The 5,856-nt window shown below is 38.2% G+C and overlaps 1 pseudogene; it reads right to left on the bottom strand.

The window, feature by feature from the left end:
- Positions 1-260: 260 nt before the first annotated feature.
- On the bottom strand, positions 261-2,866 carry LOC118753969 (annotated as a pseudogene).
- Positions 2,867-5,856: the final 2,990 nt, after the last annotated feature.

Raw genomic sequence — 5,856 nt, 5'->3', positions numbered from 1 at the left:
TTGATTAAAATTATTTAGTTGTCAATGGGTAGGTTCAGAAGGTGCAGAAGTTGAGCAACCGTTGCTAAAAAATCAATGATCGTAAGGCGTCTTCTGAACGGCTTGATACATTAGCTGTCAAATTCAAAACACACAACACGTTGTCTCAAATGATCAGAAAAATTTTACGATCATCTAACACGCAACTGTTCAGTTGATCAGAAGTACAAAACAACGCGTTCAGAAGGTGCAATCGCAACAGTTACTGAGCTGTTGCGCCTTCTAAACGTGCCCATTGTTTCGTATTTATCAGGTATTCTAAAAACATGGCATTTCTAAAAACATTCTTGACGTTGTTTTTAAATTTGGCGACACAAAATAATGGAATTAATCTTCTCTAGAATATGGAAATGATACACTGTGCGCCCGGATCCGACGCTGTACCGCCTGAGCTAATCAAATCCGGCGGTGAATAGCTGTTTACGCGCATGTACCAGCTATTAAGCCAAATTTGGTCTGAAGAATGGAATCCCAGTGTACTTTGCACAATCCACAAGAAGGGGGATCCCATCGTTTGCGCGGAATAAGCCTTCTTAATATTGCATACAAGGCCCTGTCGACTATACTGATTGGACCTTATCAGTGTGGCTTCAGACCTGGTAGGTCCACCTTTGGCCAGATTTTGACATCGCGTCAAATTCTGTAAAAGACACTCGATAGGTAAATCGACACACCATCTTTTTGTTGATTTTAAAGCTGATTTCGATAGCACGAAGAGAAGCTGACTGTACGATGCCATGTATAAATTTGGGAGCACCGCCAAACTAATACTGCTATGTATGTGACGTTGACCACAATTTTCAGCTACGCCCAAATTGGGAAGAACCTCTCCACGCCGTTTGTGGCCAAATGAGGTTTTAGACAAGACGATTTTTTCAATCTGAAAAGCGTTATAAGAGCTGCCAAGCTGAATCGCAGCGGCACCTTATACAGCAAAAGCAAGATACTGCTGAAACCCAGGGATGTCAGCGCAGCATTTTACAGCATAGAAAAAAAAGCTAACGAAGTTGGTCTGGCGGTGAACGAGGACAAGACAAAATACCTCCTGGTAAAATATAAAAAATATTCGCGTATTGGGACACAGGTTACTGTTAGCAGTCATAACTTTGAAGTGGTGAAGGACTTTGTTTACTTAAGATCCAGCATAAACACCACCAATAATGTCAGCAAGTGCTACTTTGAGCTCGGTAGGCAACTGAAAAGCAGAGCCCTCTCTCGACGACCAAAAATTACGCAAAAATCGGAATCATGAACGATGTCCAACAAAGCTGAGGCGGCTTTGGGGACTTTCGATAGAACTATTCAACGTCGTGTGGGCGACGAGTACCGAAAAGGATGGAATGACGAACTGTACGCATTAAGAACATGGGCATGGTCAAGCACATACCACTAAAGCGAGTGCGCTCGATTGAATACGCAATAAGTGTGGACAATAACGGCTGGGTGTCACCCATAGATGGACACCGAAAGCAATACCGCCCACAAACATAAATAACAGACCAAAAGCAAAAGGACCTGAATAACTTACAACGGTTATAGGTTACAGGAACCAACTGCAGAAGTCTCATCACTTCTTGAACGACCGCAGCGTGGATACATCTCAGCGGGCGGCTTTTTCCAACTTACAAAGTATGTTTTATGCACGACTGCATGGATATTTGATTTCGGCTTCGATGATTTTGAACGTTTAATGAACCAACGCAGGACATTAGTACGTCTTTTCGCTTTCGAGTCTTTACTATCCGCTAACGGTGATGATAATTTTTCTTGCTTAGCACTTCGCTTCAAAGCAGTTCGTCATCGTTTATCCATGTAGCGTGTTGCTCCAACGTAACTGTGTCGTGCAAAGAAGATTGCAGCGCACCAGCGAACACCGGCAGTGGCTGTGGACTAACTTTGGTTGGTGTACTCAGAGGACTGCCAAAAATGCCCGTGTCTATCTGGTTATTATTTGCCCCGATTGACGCTCCATTCTCGTTGGTGCGCACTACTGGCTTTACGCGTAAATCGAACGGTGCTTCCGTGCCATTTTTGCTCGGTTGTATGGTTATTACCTTCCCTGGTACCCTCTGTTTGGAAAACCACTACAAATTTTTGTGTGCGATTCAAATACTTCGCATTTTTCATCAACACGCCAACAATGCTCTAGTGGGCATCTAATTAATGAAGTAGTTTTGCCTACAATCCCACTAGCAACTGCTTCCACTTTCTTCCCTACAGTCGCCAGTGGCGACACGCGTTTGTTTCTTTGGCATGGAAAGTAACTCAAGAAACCTCGTCTTTTCTCACGCTCCTCAATTTTACTGCACTCTTCTTCGGCAATTGTATCCATGGCTTGTTCGTGACCCCAATGGACTGCAGGAATTTTCACCAAAATATAATAATCATTGACCAGGCAAATTTCGGAAACACGTTTTGGTCTTGCAGGGTTCGTCAAATTGAAGAAGTCTGCCACATTCGCGCCTTTATAGGCAATGGAGTCGCCACGTGCTAGTAAATCCTCTGGCAAGCGGTAAAAGCTGTGGCTGTACGCGGAATCTGGTGTGTTTGTTGCAGAAGTGCTGCTGCCAGTACTCAAAGTGTGTCGATTTTGTTGCAAAAATTCATCATCGCATTCTTCCAAAAACAATGGTCCATTTTGTATTGACGATTGCAGTCTGCCGGTTGGATACTGATACTCGTATCTACGTTTCGGTTCTTCGCTTTGGATTTCGCGGCAATGGTCATGACTTCTGGACGTTGAGTTACAGGGTGCAGATGATACGAGACGACTTTTTTGTAATTCCGCTGCGTTGACATTTTCTGATGAAACAAAACAGAAGGTTTTCTATTAAATAAAGAAAAGACAGAGAATAAAAGAAAGTTAAGGTACTGGCCCAATGCAGGCTTGCTTTGCTTGCTTCGCTCCGAGAAGTGTCAAAAATTATTTGGAACATACTGAAGTGTATAAAAGCTGGCCAAATGGCAGCTTTTCTTCACTTGCTTTAAGCGCCTCAAAGTTTTAAATAGACAAATGTTTTATTTGAAAGCGTTTTGTAGGCTTTTGACAAAGAGGCATGTTCCTGTTCAAAATACATAAATTCAAACAAAAATTTGCTTACTTAATTTAAAAAAAGTAATTCGAAATCAAATATAACATATCGTTATATTATAGTAAAAAATTGCAAAGCTCACTTTTACAAATTTTACACGAGAGGAAAAAACTTCTTATAGCTCTTCTTCAAGTAAATTGCTTTTTTAAGTTATAGTTTTTTTAGTAACTGTAGATATACATATGTATGTGTCATTACTGCCAGTTTTTTTAAATACAAACATTATTTCGCATTAATTTAAAAATAAATCTGAAAGGTTTTGATACATCTTCTAGAGTTTTCTAGGAAAACAATAATTAATGTTAAGGGAACAGATATTGACGTTTCAACCAGAGAGCTGGTTACTTTAACAGCGTTTCAAGCCGCCATTCGGCCAAACAAGTTTTCAAACTAAATCAAAGCAAACTAAAGTCAGCAAGGCACCCAAAGCAAGCCTGCATTGGGCCAGCGCCTTTAAGAGGGTGGGATCAAGGTGTATTAAACAAGGTGTGATTGACAACTCAGTGCGGCTCTCTTTTAAGGTACTATAATGTCAAAAAGTATAAACAAACGAATTAACCCTTAGTAATGCATGTATCTTGGCAGCACTGATACCCGAGGCTTTTATTTTGATTATAGTTTTGTTTTACTTACATTGCCTGGAATATATATGTTTTGTCAAAAAAATAAAACAAATTGTTTATAAAATCGTTTTAGCAATTTTATTGTTTTTAATTGCCTAAGTTTTATGCTTTTGTGCGTTTATTTTCATATTTAAATTTTTTATCCTAAACATTATTTGACACTTATAAAAGTATGATATTACATTTTTTCTAATTTTATATGACTGCTTAACTCTAACAATTTTGAAATTAAATTTTTTTCGTGCGAAATAGTTTGGGTATAAACGAGCTGAAATTACTTTCCTTGAAGTAGTTTTCACAAACGCGAGATGAATCACGTAGTATAACACCACATCGCTGCCGTCTTAACTCGCAACTTCTATTGCATACAGCGCACCTTTCAAAAGTTTTGCTCCGTTTCATCTTGGTTTCCTCACATTAAATATTTAAGCAAAGTCGAACGTATTTACTTATTACCAAACTTTAAATGTGCTTACTTGCTTTCCTCGGCGGTTTATCTCTTAACAATTTCACGTTTGTTAAAAAAATCTATTGCTTGAAAGTTTTTGTGTCCTTTTTTTTTAAACAAATTCAAATTTGAAAAAAAAGATATTTTCAAATGGGTTAACAATTCATTTCAATTTGACATTATAGCCTGTTTCTTATGAGAGCAACTTCAAAATCAATCACAGTACATAGCATGATAAAAATATAGTAAGGTAGAACCGCTGAGAGCCACTTTTAAAATTCTTGACGTTTCCAAACAATTTAATTTTTAAATTTACTCACAAACTCACACACACAATTTCATTTTCAATCTCAAGCAACAACAATTTCGAACAATTTAAATTTTTTATTTTCACTTTTATATGATTTTAAAATGTTGGCAAACTTCAAAAAAAAATCATGGCCGACAAATTGAGAGAACGGTTATACCTTGCTGTGTTTTTATCGTGGTACATAGTACGATTTCTTTTGTCCTCTCTTGTATTACGTTACAAATTATTTTTATACCCAGCGCACTTGTGCACCAGGGTTGGGCACGCTGCACTAAATTTTCAATGCACTGAGCATTTCATTACCACTATTCGTGTAGTGGTAGTGAAATGGGAAATGCATTACCACTAAGTGCATAGTGGTAGTGAAATTTGAAATGCACTACCACTGAAGCCCTAGTGGTAGTGAAATTTGAAATGAACTACCACTAACCATACAGTGGTAGTGAAATTTGAAATGCATTACCACTAGGTGCATAGTGGTAGTGAAAACAATGTCCCTATCACTATATGGTTAGTGGTAGTGGCAAATGCTTTTCACTACCACTACGCACTTTAGTGGTAATGCATTGCAAATTTGGTGGTTATAAATTTTTGAACTAACTAACTAGCTACTATGAAATTTGCACAGATCGCAAACTTTTCCTAAATTTGTAAACTAATTTACTTAATTAGTCAGTGATAGTGAAACTTTCGTACCCTTACCGCTCACGAGATAGTAATAGTGAAAATTCTATTTATATTACTAATCATATAGTGGTAGTGAAATTTTAAATGCACTACCACTAAGCATATGTGGTAGTGAAATTTGAAATGCACTACCACTAACCATATAGTGGTAGTGAAATTTGAAATGCACTACCACTGAAGCCCTAGTGGTAGTGAAAATCTCGATTTAGTGCAGCGTGCTCAACCCTGTTGTGCACAAGGGTATTATAACTTTGTTCACATAACGATTGTTTGTAACAGCCAAAACGAATCAAGATAGATATAGACAAATGTATACATAAATGATCTAAATGAAAAGGGAAGTCGATTAAGCAATGTCTGTCTGTACGGTTGGTACTGAAAATAGGCGAAATCGGACCGTAACCACGCCCACTTCCCATATAACGGTAGTTTTCAGAAATACGAAAACTGCAATATTTTAATAGGTTCGTTCGCGTAGCTGTTAATTGTTCATGTTTAACCAAAACTTACAGGTTTTTGCGTTCGCGTACGCAAAAAACTTGCAAAGTAGGGGAAATTGAGAGAGCAAAGTGACATTTCATTTTGAGGGGAAGCTGTTAGTTTCTGTTGAAAAAATTTTTGCCAACAGCAATTTGCCAACAGGGAAACAGCTGATCA

The sequence above is a fragment of the Rhagoletis pomonella genome, unplaced genomic scaffold, assembly GCF_013731165.1.
Source record: "Rhagoletis pomonella isolate Grant_MI unplaced genomic scaffold, Rhpom_1.0 Rhpom_scaffold_03117, whole genome shotgun sequence".
NCBI classification, from domain to species: Eukaryota; Metazoa; Arthropoda; class Insecta; order Diptera; family Tephritidae; genus Rhagoletis; species Rhagoletis pomonella.
This window is presented reverse-complemented; position numbering and strand designations above follow the sequence as displayed.